Source organism: Mustela nivalis (genome assembly GCF_964662115.1).
Source record: "Mustela nivalis genome assembly, chromosome: 19".
Taxonomy (NCBI): domain Eukaryota; kingdom Metazoa; phylum Chordata; class Mammalia; order Carnivora; family Mustelidae; genus Mustela; species Mustela nivalis.
In genome coordinates, this window is record NC_139038.1 from 9,506,781 (window position 1) to 9,529,886 (window position 23,106).

The 23,106-nt window shown below is 45.7% G+C and overlaps 1 long non-coding RNA gene across 1 annotated transcript; it reads right to left on the reverse strand.

The window, feature by feature from the left end:
• Window positions 1-14,412: 14,412 nt before the first annotated feature.
• Window positions 14,413-21,116, reverse strand: LOC309853984. The gene is made up of 3 exons (XR_014306038.1): window positions 20,972-21,116; window positions 14,789-14,882; window positions 14,413-14,626 (listed from the first exon to the last, which is right to left on the reverse strand). It is a non-coding gene; the product is annotated as an uncharacterized lncRNA (long non-coding RNA).
• Window positions 21,117-23,106: the final 1,990 nt, after the last annotated feature.

The following is a 23,106-nucleotide window of genomic DNA, read 5'->3' on the forward strand; positions in this document are numbered from 1 at the left end:
AGGCAGGGGCTGCTAGCCAAGGAATGAGGCGATCTCTAGAAGCAGGAAAACGGATCCCCCCCCACCCCCGTCTCCAGGAAGAACGCAGCTCTGCCAACACCCTGATTTTAGTCCCATAAAATCCAGTTCGAACTTTGAACCCCAGAAGCATTAAGGTTATCAATTTGTGGGGTTTCCAATTTTAAAATCATGGCAAAAATACACACATTTACCCTCTTAATCATTTTTAAGTGCATAGTTCAGTGGAGGTAAGTACATTCGCCCTTAGGAGACTGTGAGGTCTGCGACGGCAGACACCTGCTCCGGAGCCCAGGACGCAGTCGGTGCTCAGAAATACTTGGTGGTCCCTCCTCGACGCAGCTGATGTCTTTGCACGGGCAAGAGAAGGTTGTTTGAGGAGCTGGAAACGAGCACCCCCGATGCCTCGCTTGGCACAGCTAAGACAGCTCTGCGACCAGTGCTAACCACCCATCTTGGTAGGTTGGGGTGCTCCTGATCCCAGGGCATGTCTGCAGAAGGCACAGAATGACTTCAACGCCACCCCCCCCCCCTGGGCCTAGGGATGGGGTGGGGGGCTGCGCCATGGGTGTGGGACATTAGGTCTGGGGCGGGTGTCCCCAAGGGGTCCCAGCCTCTCGGCCCCAGCGCACTGAGCAGCGCGGCTCCTTGTTAGCCAGCGCTGGACGCTTGACTCCTTGACACCGAGCAGCGCGACTCCTTGTCAGCCAGCGCTGGACTCCTTGAACAGAACGACAAGGCCTGCCAGATCCCCCTTTCCAGCTTCATTCAGTGGTCCTGGAGCCTCCAAGCCACGTCCTTACTGCCCCCTGGTGGACAGCTCGGTGCAGGGCGGGGGAAAGGCCCCGTCCCAGGGCAGAATACTGCCCTCTGCTGGCCCTCTCTGGAAGCGGCTCACATCCAGACGGATAGTTTAATCTTGGGGGTCTGGAAGTAGGGGGCGACCGCTGAGTAGCTCCCTTAGGTCCCAAATCCTGGATGGCGACACTCCACGGCAAGATAACTGCGGCTTCCCACAGCATTCATTTACCACACTATCTCTCTCCAGTTCTCCTGGTCCACACTCCCAGAATGGGGACGTCCAGCAGTAAGCCAGGTGCCTAAACTCACAGCCCCCCACAAAGGATGGAAGGCCAGGGCCCTCTCTTCTGATGGCAGCCCGGCTTCCACAGGGATCCTCAAGATCTACCCCCTTGGGACGCCTGGGTGGCTCAGTTGGTTAAGCAGCTGCCTTCGGCTCAAGTCATGATCCCAGCGTCCTGGAATTGAGTCCCATATCGGGCTCCTTGCTCAGCAGGGAGCCTGCTTCTCCCTCTGCCTCTGCCTGCCATTCTGTATGCCTGTGCTTGCTCCCCCCCCCCCCGATAAATAAAAAATCTTAAAAAATCTTAAATAAAATCTTAAAAAAAAAAAAAAATCTACCCCCTGCACTTGGCTTCAATGCGTCATGGAAAGTGAGGTAGGCGGGAGCCAGAGAGAAGCCCTCCTGGGCTATGTTGTGGGCTGACTGTTTTAGGCACAGCCGGAAGTGTAAGGGGTTAAGCGAGGGGAGTCATGACCCATTCATGTTTTAGAAAGTATGGGGAAATGAGCACGGTCAACATTGCTGAGAGGATTGAAAATTGGTACAATTTCTGTGGAAGGAAGTTTTGCAATGTCTTTCAAAATGACTAACACGTCCTGTAGCTTTGAGCCAGCAACTCCGTCTCTAGGATTTTAAGCTACAGATGTACTTGCCTATTTGGAAAATGTCTTATACAAACCGCCGGTCATTGTGGTGTTGACTGCAATAATAAAACGACAGCCCGATGTCTGTCACTGCAGGAACAATTAGTATAGTCTGTCCCTTCAAAGGAAGACCCGGTCATAAAAAACCGACAAAATCAGACAAAAAGCAATAGCGAGGAAGCTATATCTCAATATGGAATGTTATCTAAAAGATTTTGCTGAGTGGGAAAAGCAAGGTTAATAACAGTGGATATAGTGCACTACCATAAACATATAGATGTGGGAGAGATAAACATTCATTTTTTAATGCTAAATGACCATTGCAGTTTCACACTCCCCGGGGTCAATGGGGACCCCTAGTGAGACTGCATTATACCCTGGTTTCCCTCCACTGTCCACGTCCCTCCGTTCCCCTGCTGACCCCGAGAGTGCTCCCGCAATAAATTCTAACCTCCATTTCAGGGCGTGCTTCTGGGAAAGCACAAATTTAATTTTACTGGAAGTCACCGGTTTTCCAAAGTGGTTCACTATTTTATACTCCAACCAACAGTAAATAAAATTTCAGTTGCTTCCTGTCTTTGTCAATACAGATGTGTGTTCTTTTCGGTTTTACTTGGTCTTTCCATGATGGCTGAGCACTTTCTCAAGAACCTGTTGGCCAAAAAGAGGAAAAGAGATAACTCTGGCTGCTGTGTGGAAGGGGCATGAGTAGAAAGAGGTGGTCCCGTCAGTACCTAGTACAGGGTCCCAGATAGAGGTGATGATGGCCGGATACACATCATCGCTGCAGAGATGGAGGGGGCGCCTGGGTGGCTCAGTTGGTTAAGCGTCTGACTTCGGCTCACGTCATGATCCCAGGGCCCTGTCCCTCTCCCTCTGCTGCTCCCTCTGATTGAGCTCTCTCTCTCTCTCAATTAAATAAAATCTTTTTTAAAAATTAGAAAAAAGTAAAAATAAAATAAAATAAACATAAATCAGAGATGGAGAGCCTATGAGATGGCAGATGGAGTGGGTATGCAGGGTAAGGAAAAGAGAGAAATCAAGAGGGGACTCCTTCAAGGTGCCCCTTACAGATCTGGGAACAAGGAAGGGGAGAACAACTTTAGGGGAGTGTAGAAATCAGTTGGAAGGAGAGAAGGATTGGGACAGCTCGAAAGGGCAGGGAAGGCATTGGAGGCAGGGGAACAGGATGAATGGAGAATGAGTCTGCACAAAGTTGTAGAATCAAAATAGTGTGGTACTGGCCTCGGGACAGGCATATGGACCAATGGGATAGAACAGAGAGCCCAGAAATAAACCCTCACATCCACATGCAAAAAAGTGAATTCAGATCCTTTTCTTGTACAAAAAGAACAGAAACAAAATTTAATTCAAAATGGATCAAAACCTTCAAACTCTAAAACTCCTAGAAGAAAAAAACGGGGTGGGGGGGGGGATCTTTATGACATTCAATTTGGCAGTGATTTCTTGGATAGGACACCAAGGGAGCAGGCAATAAGGGAAAAAAGAGATACCTCGAACTTCGTCAAAATTAAAAACCTTGCCTGCATCGAAGGACACGATTAAGAGAATGAAAAGACAACCCACAGAATGAAAATATAGGTGATGAAATATAGGTGTAATGAAAATGATGTGATGTAGGAAGAGGTGATGAAAATATAGGTGTAAATCTTTGGGACCTTTGATGAGATACCAGTTTCTTAGTTGTTGTTGTTGTTTTTTAAGATTTTATTTATTTATTTGACAGAGATCACAAGTAGGCAGAGAGGCAGATAGAGAGAGAGGGGGGAGGAAGCAGGCTCCCTGCTGAGCAGAGAGCCCGATGCGGGGCTCGATCCCAAGACCCTTGAGATCATGACCTGAGCTGAAGGCAGAGGCTTAACCCTCTGAGTCACCCAGGCTCCCCTAAATCATATATTTGAAAAGGGTCTGGTATCCAGACCATGTAAAGAACTCTCATAACTCAACCATAAAAAGGCAACTCCATTAAAAACTCGGGCAAGGGATGTGAACGAACATTTCTGCAGAGGAGACAGACAAACACCAATAAATACACGCTCGACCTCATTCATCCCTTGGGAAATGCAAATCACAACTGAATTGAGAGACCTCTTCAGACTCAGTAGGATTTCTGTACTGAAAGAAAGAAGGAAAGAGAGAGACAGAAAGAGAGAGAGAGACAGAAAGAGAGAGAGAGAGAGAAAGCATGGGAGGGAGGGATGAGGGGAATGTAAAATGGTGCCGTTACTGTAACACAGTGACAGTTTTTCCAAACAGAATTACCAAATGGCTCCGCAATTTGAATCCCACACACATACCCAAGGGAATTGAAGGCAGGTGTTCATACAAAAGTGTACACAGCAATGGGCATATCAGCATTAATCATAATCAGCTTCCAAGTGGAAACAGCCCGACTGTCCGTCAACGGACGCGTGGCCAGATAACACGTGATATATACATACAGAGATGTACTTGGCCCTAAAAAGGAATGAAGGACTAATGCTGAAACACAGATGAATCTTGAAAACGTTAAGTGAGGAAACCAGTCTGAAAGGAGCACAGATTGGGAAATGTCCAGTGTAGGCAAATCCACAGAGACAGAAAACACACTAGTGGTCGCCACGTTGTGGGGGAGAGAGGAGGAAAAGGGAAACAGGGCGTGAGCGCTAGTGGGTATGGTGTCTTTTGGGGGAGTGATAAAAATGTCCTAGGATTAATGGTGCTGGTTGCCTAGATTTTTTTTTAAGATTTTATTTATTTGATATAGAGAGAGAGATCACAAGTAGGCAGAGAGGCAGGCAGAGAGAGAGGAGGAAGCAGGCTCCATGCTGAGCAGAGAGCCCAATGCGGGGCTCCATCCCAGGACCCTGAGATCATGACCTGAGCCGAAGGCAGAGGCCTAACCCACTGAGACACCCAGGCACCCCTGCCTAGCTTTTTTTTTTTGAGAGGGAGAAAACATGTGTGCATGCGGGCACATGGCAGGAGGGAAAGAGGGAGGGGGAGAGAGAGAATCTTAAGCAGGCTCCGTGCCCAGCGCCATCTCACAGCCCTGAGATCATGACCTGAGCTGAAATCAAGAGTCGGACACTTTACTGACTGAGTCACCCAGCACCCCTGGCCCTTTTTGCAGAGTGCACAACTTTTTGAATATACTAAAACCTACAGAATCTGTACACTTAATAATGGTGGATTTTATGGTAGGTGAATCAAATCTCCACAAAAAAAAAAAAAATGTGTGCAGAGATATATAAATGTAAGAATAAATGAAAAACATGGTATTAGAGGTAAGATGGTGGAGGAGTAGGAGACTGAGATGACATCAGGTAGCAGGAGTTCAGCTGGACAGTTATCAAACCATCCCGGACACCGACAAACCCAACAGCAGATGGAAGAGCAGAGCAGCAATTCTAGGAACAGAAAAGCGACCCGGGTCGCACAGAAAAGTGAACCAGAAGCGACAGGAGGACAGAGCCCGGCCAGCAGGGGAGCCGGAGCACAGAACCCCACCCTGTAGAGTCGCTCCAAGGAGAGACGTCGCTGCAGAGGCGGAGCGGGGGCGGGGCCCTCGCGGGGACAGCGCGGTCTCAGGTCCCGCGGGGTCACAGAAGGACCCGGGGTGTCTGAGGGTGGCAGAGCTTGCGGGTATCCGATGCGGACGCCGGCGCAGAGACGGGGCTGAGGAGGGGCTCTCAGCTCGGGGTCACCTTAACCCGTGACCCAAGGCACAGCTGGGCCATGGCTGTCCGCGCAGGGACCCCACAGGCGGCGGATCCGGGGACACTCACCGTCCTTCTCCGGGAGGAGCCTGCGGGAGTGCGCGGCGGGAAGCTGCGGGTGTGCGGACTCCAGACGGGGCCGCGCCGGAGAAGGGGACCCACGGTCACAGGCCGGGGAGCTCGGAGCGTGGCGGAGACCAGGGACACGGGAGGGACCGTTGGCTTTTCTGCCGGGGGCGTGCTGGAGAGTGGGCCCCCAGCTCTCTGCTCCTCCAGGCTGGGGACTAGGAGGCCGCCATCTTCATATCCGCGCTACGGAGCTCTACGGAAAGCGCTCAGGGAACAAAAGCTCCGAGCGCGAACCCGAGCAGATGACTTAGCCCAGCCCCTGGCAAGGGCGATGCAATTCCGCTTCCCGCAAAGACATTTCAGATTCACGGCAACAGGCCCCTCGCCAAAAGATCAGCAAGAACATCCAGCCAAGATCAAGCTCACTGATCAAGGAGAACTGGGGAAGTCCAGAGGAAGGGAAAGCAAAGTATGGAATTCATGGCTTTTCCCCATGATTCTTGCAAATAAATAAATAATACATAAATTTTTAATTTTTTTTCTTATTCTATTTTTAAAATCTTGCCTCTTCCCTCTTTTAACCTTTTTAAAATAGTTCATCTCAACAATACCTTTCTAAAAAAAACTTTTTAAGACTTCATTGTTATAGGCATATTTTATCCCTTCATTGTATTTAACCTTATTTTTTTAATGCATATAGGGTTGTTTTTTTTTTTCTAAAAAAAATTGGGATTCAATTTCTTCTAATAGGTCAAAATATACCCTAAATCAGGGTGACTGGGTGGTTCAGTGGGTTAAAGCCTCTGTCTTCAGCTCAGGTCCTGATCCCAGGGTCTTGCTCAGCAGGGAACCTGCTCGCCCCCACCCCTCTCTCTCTGCCTACTTGTGATCTCTGTCTGTCAAATAAATAAATAAAATCTTTTAAAATATATACCCTAAATCTAGCATATGGCTTTGTTCTAGTCTCCAGTCTGAGCGCATTCTCTCTCTCTCTTTTTTTTAAAGATTTGACACAGAGAGTGATCACAAGTAGGCAGAGAGGCAGGCAGAGAGAGAGAGAAGCAAGCTCCCTATTAAGCAGGGAGCCTGATGCGGGACTTGATCCCAGGACCCTGAGATCATGACCTGAGCCAAAGACAGAGAATTAACCCACTGAGCCACCCAGATGCCCTTCTCTTCTCCTTTTTTTTTTCCCAACCAACTTACCTTATCAATTCATTTTTTAGATTTTTTAAAAAAATTTTCCTCTTTACAGTCATATTCCATCCCTTCATCGTGTTTACCCTTATTTTTGTACACACACACACACACACACACACAGATATATATATGTTTTTCTTTCTTTAAAATCTTGGGAGGTAGTTTCTTCTAAGAGGGTGGCTTTGTTCTTGTCACCAGTCTAATATATATATATATATATATATATATATATATATATATATACACACCCAGTTTTCAGTCTCTTCTGATTTGGTTAGTGTACATTTTTCTGGGGTCTTTGCCACCGTTTTAGTATTTTATTCTCTCATTCATATATTCTTATCTGGATAAAATTACAAGGTGGAAATACCACAGAAATAAGAACAAAAGACAGTACTGATGGCTGGTGGACCTAATCAATATGGACATTGATAATATGTCAGAACTAGAGTTCAGAAAGACAATTCTCAAGGTGCTAGCTGGCCTCAAAAAAGGCATGGAAGATATTAGAGAAATCCTTTCTGGAGAAATTTAAAAAAACTAAAATCTAACCAATTTGAAATTATAAAAGCTATTAATGAGGTGCAATAAGAAACGGAGGCTCTTACTGCTAGGATAAATGAGGCAGAAGAGAGAATTAGTGATATAGAAGATCAAATGATGGAGAGTAAAGAAGGTGAGAAAAAGAGAGACAAACAACTACTGGCCCACGAGGGGAGAATTTGATAGATAAGTGATACCATAAGATGAAACAATATTATAATAATTGGGATTCCAGAAGAAGAAGAAAGAGAAAGAGGGGCAGAAGTTATATTGGAGTGAATTATAGTAGAGAATTTTCCTAATATGGCAAAGGGAAAAAGCATCATGTTCAGGAGGCATAGAGAATCCCCCTCAAAATCAATTAAAATAGGTCCACACCCCCTCATCTAAGAGTAAAACTTAAAAGTCTTAGTGACAAAGAGAAAATCCTTAGGACAAGAATTCTGTAACATACAAATGTAGAAATATTAGACTGGCAGCAGACTTATCTAGAGAGCCGGCAGGCCAGAAAGGACTGGCAAGATATATTCAGAGCACTAAATGAGAAAAATATGCAGCCAAGAATACTATATCCAGCTAGGCTGTCATTGAAAATAGGAGAGATAAAAAGCTTCCAGGACAAACAAAAACTAAAAGAATTTGCAAACACCAAACCAGCCCTACAGGAAATATTGAAAGGGGTCCTCTAAGCAAAGAGAGAGCCTAAAAGTAGTAGACCAGAAAGGAACAGAGACAATATACAGTAACAGTCACCTTACAGGCAATACAATGGCACTAAATTCATATCTTTCCATAGTTAACCTGAATGTAAATGGGCTAAATGCCCCAACCAAAAGACACGGTATCAGAATGGATAAAAAACCAAAACCCATCAATATGCTATCTACAAGAAACTCATTTTAGACCCAAAGACACCTCCAGATTTAAAGTGAGGGGGTGGGAAACAATTTACCATGCTAATGGACACCAAAAGAAAGGTGGGATGGCAATCCTTATACCAGATAAATTAGATTTTAGGCCAAGACTATAATGAGAGATGAGGAAAGACAAACTATATACTCAAAGGGTCTGTCCAACTAGAAGATCTAACAATTTTAAATATCTATGCCCCTAACATGGGAGCAGCCAACTATATAAACCAATGAATAACAAAATCAAAGAAACACATTACAATAATACAATAATAGTAGGGGACTTTAACACCCGCCTCACTGAAATGGACAGATCATCCAAGCAAAAGATCAACAAGGAAATAATGGCCTTAAATGACCCACTAGATCAGATGGACATCACAGATATACTTAGAATATTTCATCCCAAAGCAACAGAATACACATTCTTCTCTAGTGCACATGGAACATTCTCCAGAATAGATCACATCCTGGGTCACAAATCAGATCTCAACCGGTACCAAAAGACTGGGATCATTCCTTGCATACTTTCAGACCACAATGCTCTGAAGCTAGAGCTCAGTCACAAGAGGAAAATTGGAAAGAACTCAAATACATGGAGGCTAAAGAGCATCCTACTAAAGAATGAATGGGTCTGGGGCACCTGGATGGCTCAGTGGGTTGGGCCTCTGCCTTCAGCTTGGGTCATGATCTCAGGGTCCTGGGATCAAGTCCCACATCGGGCTCTCTGTTCAGTGGGGAGCCTGCTTCCATTCCTCTCTCTCTCTCTGCCTGCCTCTTTGCCTACTTGTGGTCTCTGTCTTTCAAATAAATAAATAAAATATTTAAAAAAAGAATGAATGGGTCAACCAGGAAATTAAAGAAGAATTGAAAAAATTCATGGAACCAAATGGAAATGAAAACACAACTGTTCAAAATCTGTGGGACACAGCAAATGCAGTCCTGAGAGGAAAGTATATAGCGATACAAGCCTTTCTCAAGAAACAAGAAAGGTCTCAAGTACACAACCTATTCCTACACCTAAAGGAGCTAGGGGAAGAAGAAAGCCTAAATCCAGCAGGAGAAGAGAAATAATAAAGATCAGAGCAGAAATCAATAAAATTGAAACAAAAATGACAGTAGAACAAATCAATGAAACTGGGAACTGTTTCTTTGAAAGCATTAATAATATTGATAAACCCCTGGCCAGACTTATCAGAAAGAAAAAAAGAAAGGACTCAAATTAATAAAATCATGAATGAAAGAGAAGAATGAAAGAGATCACAACCAACACCAAAGAAATACAATTACAAGAACATATTATGAGCAACTATACATCAGCAAATTTGACAATCTGGAAGAAATGGATGCATTCTTTGAGATGTATAAACTACCAAAACTGAACCAGGAAGAAATATAAAACCTGAACAGACCCATAACCAGTAAGGAGATTGAAGCAGTGATCAAAAATCTCCTAACGGGGCGCCTGGGTGGCTCAGTGGTTAAGCCTCTGCCTTCGGCTCAGGTAATGATCCCAGAGTCCTGGGATCGAGTCCCACATCAGGCTCTCTGCTCAGTGGGGAGCCTGCTTCCTCCTCTCTCTCTGCCTGCCTCTCTGCCTACTTGTGATCTCTGTCTATCAAATAAATAGATAAAATCTTAAAAAAAAAAAATCTCCCAACAAACAAAAGCCCAGGGCCAGATGGCTTCGCAGGGGAATTCTACCAAACATTTAAAGAAGGATTAATACCTATTCTCCTGAAACTGTTGCAAAAAATAGAAATGGAAGGAAAACTTCCAAACTCAATTTATGAGGCCAGCATTACCTTAATCCCAAAACCATACAAAGACCCCATCAAAAAGGAGAATTATAGACCAGTATCCTTGGTGAACATAAATGTGAAAATTCTCATTAAAATACTAGCCAACAGGATCCAACAATACATTAAAAGGATTATTCACTACAATCAAGTGGGATTTATTCCTGGGCTGCAAGGTTGGTTCAATATCCACAGATCAATCAATGTGATACAATACATTAATAAAAGAAAGAACAAGAACCATGTGATACTCTCAATAGATGCTGAAAAAGCATTTGAAAAAGCACAGCATCCTTTCTTGTTCAAAACTCTTCAAAGTGTAGCCATAGAAGGTACATACATCCATATCATTAAAACCATCTATGAGGGTGCCTGGGTGGTTCAGTGGGTTAAGCCGCTGCCTTTGGCTCAGGTCAGGATCTCAGAACCCTGGGATCGAGTCCCGCATCGAGCTCTCTGCTCAGCAGGGAGCCTGCTTCCTCCTCTCTCTGTCTGCCTCTCTGCCTACTTGTGATTTCTCTCTGTCAAATAAATAAATAATAATAAAAATCTTTAAAAAAAGAACCATCTATGAAAAACCACAGCGAATATCATTCTCAATGGGGATAAACTGAGAATTTTCCCCTAATGTCAGGAATGTGGCAGAGCTGTCCACTATCACCACTGCTATTCAACATAGTACTAGAAGTCCTAGCCTCAGCAATCAGACAACAACAAGAAATAAAAGGCATTCAAATTGGCAAAGAAGAAGTAAAACTCTTATTCTTTGTAGATGATATGATACTTTATATGGAAAACCCAAAAGACTCCACTCCAAAACTGCTAGAACTCATACAGGAATTCAGTAAAGTGTCAGGATATAAAATCAATGCACAGAAATCAGTTACATTTCTATACACCAAGCAAGAAGAAAGAGAAATTAATAAAAGCCAATCCCATTTACAGTTGCACCTAAAACCATAAGATACCTAGGAATAAACCTAACCAAAGAGGCGAAGACCCTGTACTCAGAAAACTATAAAGTACTCATGAAAGAAATTGAGGAAGACACAAAGAAATGGAAAAATGTTCTATGCTCATGGATTGGAAGAACAAATATTGTGAAAATGTCTATGCTACCTAAAACAATCTACACATTCAATGCAATCCCTATCAAAATACCATCAATTTTTTTCAAAGAAATGGAACAAATAATCTTAAAATTTATATGGAAGCAGAAAAGACCCGGAATAGCCAGAGGAATGTTGAAAAAGAAAGCCGAAGTTGGTGGCATCACAATTCCAGACTTCAAGCTATATTACAAAGCTGTACTCATCAAGACAGTATGGTACTGGCACAAAAATAGACACATAGATCAATGGAACAGAACAGAGGGCCCAGAAATGAACCCTCAACTCTATGGTCAACTAATCTTTGACAAAGCAGGAAAGAATGTCTGATGGAAAAAAAAGACAGTCTCTTCAACAACTGGTGTTGGGAAAATTGGACAGCCACATGCAGAAGAATGAAACTGGACTGTTTCCTTACACCATACACAAAAATAGACTCAAAATGGATGAAAGACCTCGATGTGAGACAGGAATCCATCAAAATCCTTGAGGAGAACACAGGCAGCAACCTCTTCGACCTCAGCTGCAGCAACTTCTTCCTGGAAACATTGCCAAAGGCAAGGGAAGCAAGGGCACAAATGAACTATTAGGACTTCATCAAGATCAAAAGCGTTTGCACAGCAAAGGAAACAATCAACAAAACCAAAGGACAACTAACAGAATGAGAGAAGATATTGGCAAATGACGTATCAGATAAAGGGCTAGTATACAAAATCTATAAATAACTTATCAAACTCAGTACCCAAAGAACATATAATCCAATCAAGAAATGGGCAGAGGACGGGGGTGCTTGGGTGGCTCAGTGGTTGAAGAAATGGGCAGAGGACATGAACAGACATTTCTGCAAAGAAGACATCCAGATGACCAACAGACACGTGAAAAAGTGCTCCACATCACTCAGCATCAGGGAAATACACATCAAAACCACAGTGAGATACCACCTCACCCCAGTCAGAATGACTAAAATTAACAAGTCAGGAAATGACAGATGCTGGCGAGGATGCAGAGAAAGGGGAACCCTCCTACTCTGTTGGTGGGAAGGCAAGGTGGTGCAGCCACTGTGGAAAACAGCATGGAGGTTCCTCAAAAAGTTGATAATAGAGCTACCCTATTACCCAGCAATCGCACTACTGGGTATTTACCCTGAAGATAAAAATGTAGTGATTCGAAGGGACAGGTGCACCCGAATGTTTATAGCAGCAATGTCCACAATAGCCAAACTATGGAAAGAACCTAGATGTCCATCAACAGATGAATGGGCAAAGAAGATGTGGTGTATATATACAATGGAATACTATGCAGCCATCAAAAGAAATGAAATGTTGCCATTTGCAACGACGTGGATGGAACTAGAGGGTATTATGCTGAGCAAAATAAGTCAATCAGAGAAAGACAATTATCATATGATCTCTCTGATAGGAGGAATTTGAGAGGCAGTGTGGGGGGTTGTGGGGGGTAGGGAAGGAAAAAATTAAACAAGATGGGATCGGGAGGGAGACAAACCATAAGAGACTCTTAATCTCGCAAAACAAACTGAGGGTTGTTGGGTGGCAGGGGTGTATGGAGAGGGTATTTGGGTCATGGACGCTGGGGAGGGTATGTGCTATGGTGAGTGCTGTGAAGTGTATAAACCTGACGATTCACAGACCTCACCCCTGGGGCTAATAATACATTATATGGTAATAAAAATAATTAATTAAAAAAAAAGAGAGTATGAAACAATGAGAAAAAGAAAAACCTGATAGACCTGTATGCCAAGAAGAATGAATTTTCTTGTATGTAGATTTTAAAATAAATTTAAAATATGACAAAACTTCAGGTTTCTTGACGGTGGAGGCTATATCTGAATCAAATGTGTACCTCCTCAGAGAGTCTGGTATGTTGCCCTATGGTTAATAGGCATGTATTAAAGAAAATGATGGTGGTGTGGGGCTGGAGGGTCAGTCTGCTAAGCAGCTGCCTTCTGCTCAGGTTATGATCCCAGATGCCTTCTGCTCAGGTTATGATCCCAGAGTGCTGGAATCGAGCCCGACATCCCCACCGTGGCGCTCCCTGCTTAGTGGGGAGTCTGCTTCTCTCTCTCTCTGCCCCTCCCCCCACTCGTGCTCTCATACTCTCCGCTTTCTCTCAAATAAATAAATAAAATCTTTAAATATAAATAAATGATAATATAAATAAATATATATATAAATAAATAAATATAAATAAATAATTGAGGGTGCCTGGGTGGCTCAGTCAGGTTAAGCCTCGAACTCTTGATCTCAGCTCAGGACTTGATCTCAAGAGTTGGGAATTCAAGCCCCAGACTGGGCTACTCAACAAAACAAAACCAAAGCCAAATAAAAATAATCTTAACAAAAGGGGTGAGGGGGGGTGCCTGGGTGGCTCAGTGGATTAAGCTGCTGCCTTCGGCTCAGGTCATGGTCTCAGGGTCCTGGGATCGAGCCCCGCATCGGGCTTTCTGAGTCGGGATCCTGCTTTCCCCCCCTTCTCTGCCTGCCTCTCTGCCTTCTTGTGATCTCTCTCTCTGTCAAATAAATAAATAAATAAAATCTTAAAAAAAAAAACCCAAAAAACCCAATGTCAAAACAAAACAAAAAAACCATTTAAACTACATGATTAAATCGAAATTACTTTTTGGCGACAAGCATGAACACTTTTAGGGCAATTGTTCTCTCATACCCATAGTCTAATACTGGCAAGAGTTTGCCATTTCTCAAGGACTGACAAGCTTCCTGCTCTAGAGAGAGCACAGTGACCCAGAGAGACACTCCCCGAGGTACTGTCAAGCCAGGTTAGTGTGCCCCGAAGCTTCCAGAGAAACAAACCCTCAGTCTGACCTGACCAGCCATCCACCTCTCTCTTCCGCCCATTCCGACTCAATTTCTGGTACCTCTTTCCCAGAATTTCTACGCTGGTGTGTAAACCCGTCCAAGCAATAACCTTTCACTGGGTCACTGAGGTTTGCAGGTGTGACCTTCTCACCAAGGCCCTGGAGCACATAGAGGGCACACACGTCCCAGGTGGAACTTGTTCCCTAGAGTGTGTGATGGGGCCATGGGGGGCGGGGGTGGGGGTGGGGGAGGGGTGGGGATGCATCAGCTTTTGAATCAGAGCGTCTGCATTCAAGGGGATGCTGAGACTGACTTTCCAAATCTGTGAAGAGGAACAAACGAGATCCTATTTGTGGAAGTTTTATAAGATACTCTATAAAAATAATTTACTGCAATGAGTTCTTATCTCTGTGTGTCCCTCCCCAGGATGGCCAGCCCACCCAGACCCTGCACTCCCTAGGACTCAGATCTGCCCCTTCCCAGCATCCTGGCCCCAGCAATTCCCGCTGCGTTACCCTAACCTTGACCTCTGTTATCACTAGAGGCTTCCCAGGTCACCACCTGGTGGTGGTGCCTCTGGCTTTTTCCTGGAAGGACGCAGATCCGTGTGGGGCTGAATCCTGGTTTGGCTTCTCGCCATCTGGGGACCTGGCTTTTCATCCTTTCCAGCTGTGAAATGGCCACAATAAAGCTTCCCTGAAAACAGGAGAAGCAATGTAGGTTAGACACCTGGCAAAACAAGCCATCAGTACATTGCAGCTGTTAAGACCGACCCCTCCCCTTCTCCTCCCGCCCCTCTGGTGCGAGATCAACCATCCAAAACCAGGTTGGGCTCCAAATCCACCTGCCGCTGCTCACCGGCCGGAAGTGAAGTAGGAGGGAAGCATGGAGGGATCTCAAGGGGAAATCGGAGAGACCGTCCAGCACGCGTGGATGGCTGAGGCATCAAGACCTGCGGGAGGAATCAGGGCCGTGAGTAAGCTGCGGGGGGGAGGGGAATGATCGACATCCACCTGATCTCGCAGTGAGAGAGCCACACCTTGGAAGAAAAAAGCAAAATAAGGAGAGGAAAGGAAGCAGAACGAGGGCCTAGTGTGCATTTTTTTGGCAACTAGAGTGAGGAAAGGGGGGCATGGGGGGGGGGGGGAAATCTGGAAAAAAAACCCACACAAACCTGGGGCAAAGACACCAGGTTGCCCTGGCAACAGACTCAGCCCTCCCCTCCCCCCCGCAAGTCCGGAGAGTCCTAAGGGAACAGGTAAAATGAGCAAAAAAACAACCTTCCTTTTTTTTTTTTTTCGTAGGCTGCTGAGATTTTGGGGGGTGGGGTGGGGGGGTGGTAGTTGTACCATCATAATGAACACTGACCTATACGAAAATTCTGGTACCTGGAAGTAAGTACAAAAGTTTAAAAAGAGAGGTATGGGTCCAAGAGGGCTGTCATTCAAGGTTGAGAAAGTCGCAGTCCACGTCCTGCAATGGTCAAGCCTTCGTTAAAATTATCCTCTGAGATGACTTGGTAGGAAGATCATTTAGCTAATAAGGTTTTGGCTTTGGGTAAGGCCACGGGAAAACAGAATTTGGGGTAGCATGAGGGTCTGTTGGGTGCTCTTGAAAAAAAGTCATAAAGCCAACTACATTTATTAGGAAGCTATAGCATGGAAAGAACCATTAATCTAAACTAAGAGAAAGAGTGACTGTTTCGATACTTGAAATAACCTGTGGGTCTCCCAACATTTTTCAGGAAGGAAGCAAGCTGAGGTCGTAGCTCAGCCTTCATGGGGGTCCTGCGGTCCCAGATCTGTTTCAGATATGCCCACTGGGTTTGATGGTGTAGATGGAGCCTCCTAGACAGTGGACCCGTGAGCCACACAGAGTGACTTCCAGGGACAGAACCAAGTCACTTCCCCCAATCCCGGGTAGGCAGCCTTCCATCTTTCCCTACCCGAGAAAGTTGATTATGGTTAACCTTTCCTGTTCTACTACTCTGTGTTGGTAAATGTTGGGGAGGGGAGGGTCTGGAAGTCAAGGACTTTCTCCCGATCCCAGGTAGGGAACTTTTGCAAGGTATGCCCAGGGGGATTTTAGAGGGGCTTATGGAAATATATGATAATTAGGGGGGCCTGGGTGGCTCAGTGTGTTAAGCCTCTGCCTCAGCTCAGGTCATGATCTCAGGGTCCTGGGATGGAGCCCCGCATCGGGCTCTCTGCTCATCAGGTAGCCTGATTCCCCCTCTCTCTGCCTGCCTCTCTGCCTGCTTGTGCTCTCTCTCTGTCAAATAAATAAATATAATCTTAAAAAAAAATATATATATATATAATTAATTTAAAAGACATCTTCTTTAGCATTACATCAGCAACGGGGCCCCGGTGCTGACAAGAGGTTTGTATTTCTCTGTGACTGATAGGTCATCAGTGACAATGAGCTCGTGCCTACCTTGACGGTCACTTTCTGAGACGTTGCTAAGCGACATCTGGGTCAGTGTGTTCCAGGCCTTCCAGAGAAACAAGTCTTCTGTTCTGACTGTTCCCCGACCACAACTTCTTCTGCACATTTTTATCCAACTTCCTCTGCTCCCCTTTTCCAGCTGCAGCTGAATTTTTCAACACACACACACACACACACACACACCCATCCCTTGGTGGCTCCCGGGACCAAAATATTCCCTTCTTGATAGAGGTCGGCTCAGTGGTAAACCTCAACTCAGAGAGCATGAGCAGGGGGGAGGGGCTCAGAGAGAGGGAGAGAGAGGAGAGAGAATCTGAAGCAAAGTCCATGCTGAGTCAGACCCTTAAGGACTGAGCCACCCAGGAACCCCTTTGTGTATCTTTCACAGAAAGAGGTTAACCCTTAAGTGTTTCGTAAAACGAGCAGTGAAACACACACGTAAGTTATTGCATTGTCCGGATTCAAAATTCAATCTCCATCCTGGAATCTCTGCTCTGAACACATCCACATCGATTTCCCCCCTGAAAAAAATAATGCCGACAACTGGCAAGGCTTTGCCTCCTGAATTATTCATCACACCATTAGTTGTAATGGCAAAAAGAATCCAAGAATTGTCTCCAATGTTTGTGTGTTTGCAGCCGGGCAAAGATATCAATGCTGCCGTGTAAAATTGTGTTTATCCACCCGAGAGGATGGAAAGTGTCTGTCCACGCAAAAATGTGTACCAGGTGTTCACTGTAGCATTATTTGTAATAGCCGAAAGGTAGAAACAAGCCATCTGTGCATGAATGGATAAACCGATGTGGTATATTCACGCAGAATATTATTAGGACACAGACTCTTGTTCAGCCATAAAAAGGAGCAGCCCACGGATATGTGCTACGATACAGAGGCACCTTGAGAAAATGATGGTAAGTAAAAGAAGCCAGACACTCAAGGCCACCTGTTACACGATTCTATTTGTAAAAAATGTCTAGCATAAGCATGTCCACAGAGACAGACATTAGTTTAGTGGTTATCAGAGGTTGAGGGCAGGGAGGAATCGGGAGTGACTGCTAACAGGTATGAGGTTTCTTTTTGGGGTGATGAAAAATGTCCTAAAATTGATCGTGGTGGGGGTGCCTGGGTGGCTCAGTGGGTTAAGCGCCTGCCCTCGGCTCAGGTCATGATCCCAGGGTCCTGGGATCGAGCCCCACATTGGGTTCCCTGCTCAGCAGGGAGTCTGCTTCTCCCTCTCCCCCGCCCCTCCTCCTGCTTCCTCTCTCTCAAATAAATAAAATCTTTCAAAGATTTTATTTGTTTATTTGACAAACAGAGATCACAAGTAGGCAGAGAGGCAGGTGACAGCGGCAGCGGGAGCAGACTCCCCACTGAGCAGAGAGCCCGATGTAGGGCTCGAGCCCAGGACCCCAGGATCATGACCTGAGCTGAAGGCAGAGGCTTTAACCCACTGAGCCACCCAGGTGCCCGATAAACAAAATCTTTTAAGAAGATTTTAGTTTAGTTTTATGTTTACTGAATAGTTTTCAACTATTAGATGGATCTTTCCAAACCTCCCTGTTTAAAGTCACCTTAGCCACTCCACCCACCGTTGTCACGGCTGAGCTAGATCTGGGTTCAGATTCCCCACCCCACAGAGCTGCTCACCTGGCGGAGGGGTGCTCTTTTCAGGCTGGTCAGCGGATCACTCAAAAGTCCACCCACAAACCTCTGACTGTCAACATTGGCTTTGGCACCGGCTCTGAAGGTGAACACGACAAGGTTCTGGCCCTCCGTGGCTCAGGGTCAGAAGCCCGAGCGGTGCACTCACACGATGTGTGCTTTTCTTGGGCTCCAACCTGCCAGGTGTTTGACTGCACCTTCCACCTCCCGAACCATTCCAGGCTTCTCCACCGTTGGGCGGATGCTCTCGTCCTGAGGGAGAGAAACAGCTTTCCCTCCTTTCCCATTCTTTGCAGATCTACCTGGGAAAGATGGGGAACGCATCGCGGAAATAGTGTCTCCAAGGAAGGAAAGGAATTCACGAGGCTGCCTTGGAAGAAAAGGTAATCAGGGCAGAGAGAAGGCATTTGACACATTTGGGGACCTGGAAGCAGTTTAGGGGGCCTTAGTCTATTCCCATACTGCTCTTGTTTTCCGCTTTGTTTTGGGGTCCCTGTGTATCCCAGCCCCTTGTTTTTCTCCATTCATTGCCAGCCTCGCCCTGTGCATTTGGTAATGATCAGAAGTTTCCCTGGCCTGGCCTTCAGTGTTCTTTAAGGACCTGGCTTCTACTTTCCCTCTGCCTCATCCTAGTCCTGGACACTTTGGATAACCTCCATGACCGGCCATCTTTGCCTCTTGGGACCACAGGCCCAGTCCTCAACAGAGACAACCGGACGGATGCTAACCAGGACATGAAGGGATGGCCTGTAGGGCTCTGTCCTCCTGTCCACGTGCTCTCACTGGTGTCTCAAATAAAGATAGAAAAGCCCTGGTTTTCAAGTGTGTGTGCCCAAATCTGGGGGTAAGGGTGGAGACACTGTGACAGGAGGCATTCAACAACCTGACAGGCTGGAACAAAGGACCAAACGTAAGAAGATGATATCTAGACCTCAGGGTATAAAACCATGCTCAATGCCAGGAAAGGAGGAGCACGGCACAGCAGAACATCATATGAGGAAAGACTTGGGGGGTTTAGAAAGGGAAAAGCTCTGGTTATGTTAATAATCTATGTTTTTAAAGGACTCTCATGGACTCCAGGCTGCATTAATAAAGATCTAATGTCCAGACAAAAGGAGGTGAGAGTCCCATTGTGTTCCTGTCAGACCACACATGGGCTCTAGTGTCTGGTTCTGGAAGTTACATCGCTATTCATCATATATTTTATCCTATCCTTTCATGAACTGGTAAACGTAGCTGTTTCCCTGAGATCTGTAAGCTGCTCTAGCAAATTAACTGAATCCAATGTGGGAGTCGGTCTTGGGAACCTCCCATGTGTAGCCAAGTCGGACAGTTGTGGGTAACCTGGGGACCAGGTCCTTGGCGATTGGCATCTGAAGTGGGGACAAGTCTGACATCAGCTCGAGGTGGTGCTGAGTGAAGTTTTAGGACACCCAGCTGGTGTTAGGCAGAATTTCTTGGTGGGGATAAACCTCCACACATTTGGTGACCAGAAGCGTCAAAAGGGAAGTGTTCTGGGGCGCCTGGCTGGCTCAGTCAGTGGAGCCTGTGGCTCTTGATCCTAGGGTCATGAGTTCAAGTCCTAAGTTGGGCCTATTATTTAAACAGTGGGTGGGGAGCCAACTCTTGATTTTGGCTCAGGTCATGATCTCAGGGTCCTGGGATCAGGCTTGGCATCAGGCTCTGCACTCAGTGGGGAGTCTGCTTGGGATTCTCTCTCTCCCTCTCCTTTTGCCCCTCCTCCCCATGCATGTGTGCACCCTCTCGCTCTCCCTCTAAAATAAATGGGTAATTAAAAAAAAAAAAGTGTTCTGGGTGAAAGTATGGGAGACTCACAGGAGAAAGGGCGACTGTTTTTCTTTTCCTGATAAAATCTTATTACGAGGGATATTCACTTGATCTTTCGGTTAGAGTGGTGACTTCTGGGACCCTGGGATCATGACCTGAGCCAAAGGCAGAGCCACGCAGGTGTCCCCCTCCCCACCTTTATTCTTAATAAAATCTTGGAGGAGATACTTAGGGACCGTGCAAATATCCTATTTCTCCTCTGACTTTCTCAGGCAGCGATACTCATCAAAGCTCCCTGTGTGTTTCCAGTGAATAACCACAGCTCAGTACCCCCGGACGAGGAGGTTTTGGGGAGTTGCTAACACGGTGGGTGTGTGTCTGAAAACCCTTGATTAACACCAGCGGTTTCTCCAGAGACTTGCCCCTGCTGCAAGGGCGGAGCCTGAGAATTGGGCGAGAGTCAGAGTGGGTAGACCCTGACTGCAGCCCCTTCCAGGACAGGGACGGTCCGCTAAGGGTCAGCCTGAGACAGCCTGCGAGGCCGCCCCAGCCCTAGCCCACTCTGTCCAGCCCAGGATTGAGAGTGGCTTTTATACGTTTAAAGGTTTGTTCAAACAAAGTAAGAGGACGATGTGACCGAAACTCCATGTGACCCGCGACACCCAAAATATTTATCATTTGGCCCTTCGCAGAAACAAGTTTGCCAACATGGCTATGGCCCTCTAACCCTTCGTGTTCAGCATACTCTTACCAGATGTTGAAGTCTGATCTCTGCTATGCTGTGGGCAATTTAAGGGGCATGGGGTGTCAACGGGAGACTGATGGCTTCTCCAGGAGTCAGAGAGGTAGGGGCACCTACTATCAGAGGAGGTGTGTGCCCAGGGCATGAGGGTGTGAGAGCTTGAGAGCATGGTCATATCATAAAAGACAGGTGTGCTCAGAAGGCAGGAGGGGAAAAAAACCTCCTTGAAACCCTCCTTGGAGCCCATGGGAGGCGGCATCTGGAGGTTACATGGGGAAATCTCAGATGCCTAATATGAGACCCATACTTGGTCTCAGTATGGGCAGAGCAGACTTGAAGTAAATCTCATCTGGGCGCTTAATGAAAATAACTTGACCTTATTTAGAAAGGTCTGGACTTACCATTTTGTGGACGGAAGATCAGAATTAACATGGAACTCGAGTTGGTGAGGTGAGACGGTGCATGGGCAAGGACTTGGCTCCTATGTTGGTTACACTGGGGAGGAGCTGAATGTCGCCAGTCTCTGCTGAGATGTGGAGACGTGGCCCTGCTCCAGGAATGGGGACCACTGTCTAACGACCGGACCCTCTGTTCAATACAGAAATATACCTCAGAGGCTAGAATATGAGAAGACTACAAAGACAAAGCCACTTCTTCTAAAGAAGTCCAAAATAAAGGGTTTTTTTTGTCAACTTAAGGGTATACACTTTTAGGGATGCAAATGCCTGTTTGTGATAGATGCTTGTAATGTAATAGTTCTAGTATTCTATTAATTTAGCTACAGATTCACTTTATTTTATTTTATTTATTTATCTATCTATCTATCTATTTATTTATTTATTATTTTATTTATTTGACAGACAGAGATCACAAGTAGGCAGAGGCAGGCAGAGAGAGAGGAGGAAGCAGGCTCCCTGATGAGCAGAGAGCCTGATGCGGGGCTTGATCCCAAGACCCTGGGATCATGACCTGAGCCGAAGGCAGAGGCTTTAACCCACTGAGCCACCCGGGCGCCCCAACACACATACCCTTCTGTTGGGGGGTGTTGGTAATGGGGGAGGCTATGCATGTGTGAGGGCAGAGACTACAGGGGCGATCTCTATCCTTCCATTCTTGCTCTGATCCTAAAACGGCTCTAAAAGATACAGTCTATTTAAAACCCAAAATTGGTCTAGCATTCAGATTTTCTGACTAGGACAGCTTGACCTTCACCACCTATTACCACACTTTGTAAAATCTGACTGTAATTAGTTTCAGTAAAGAGGTTTTTCACATCTGTTATCATCTTTACTCAGCCTGAAGAACTTCGGAATTTCTTGTGTGGGCCTGTTGGCAATGAATTCCCTCCTCTTTGTTTTTATTTTATTTTTTATTTTTTCTCGTCTTTATGTCTTCCTAACATTGCATTGTCATCAACATTTTATTATAAAACTTTTTTTTTTTTTTAATGAGAGAGAGCGGGGGTGGGGGGCAGAGGGAGAGAGAGAATCTCAAGCAGGCTTCCTCAGGGCTCGAACTCACGACCCTGAGATCATGACCTAAGCCAATATTATATTAGTTTCAGGCATATATATTACAGATTTTATTTATTTATTTGACAGAGAGAGAGAGTTCACAAGTAGGCAGAAAGGCAGACAGAGAGAGAGGGGGAAACAGGCTCCCCGCTGAGCAGAGAGCCCGATGCGGGGCTCAATCCCAGGACCCTGAGACCATGACCTGAGCTGAAAGCAGAGGCTTTAACCCACTGAGCCACCCAGGCGCCCCCACTTATACATATATATATTGTGACATATTCAGCATGGTAAGTGTGGTTACCATCTGTCACCATCCAAAATTAATACAATATTATTGGCTATATTTCCTCTGCTGCACTCCACATCCCCATGACTTTTTTTTTTTAAGATTTTATTTATTTTGACAGAGATCACAAGTAGGCAGAGAGGCAGGCAGAGTGAGAGGGGGAAGCAGGCTCCCTGCCGAGCAGAGAGCCCGATGCGGGACTCAATCCCAGGACCCTGAGATCATGACCTGAGCCGAAGGCAGAGGCTTTAACCCACTGAGCCACCCAGAAGCCCCCCTACCCCCACCCTATGACTTATTTTATACTGGGAAGGCTGTACCACTTAATCTCCTTCCTTATTTTATCCATCTCCCAACACCCTCCCCTCTGGCAATCGCCAGTTTGTTCTCTGTACTTATGGGTCTGGTTTTTGGTTGTTTACTCATTTTGTTTCAGATTCCACATATACATGAAATCATACAGTGTTTGTCTTTTCTGTCTGACTTACTTCCCTTAGCGTAATACCCTCCGGTCTGTCCATGCTGCTGTAACGGCAAGATTTCTTTTCTTTCTTTGCGGCTGAGTAACATTCCATTGTGTCTACATATCATCTTCTTTTTTAAAATTTTTATTATTATTATTATTATTTTTAGATTTTATTTATTTTTATTTGACAGGCAGAGATCACAAGTAGGCAGAGAGGCAGGCAGAGAGAGAGAGGAGGAAGCGGGCTCCCCGCTGAGCAGAGAGCCCGAT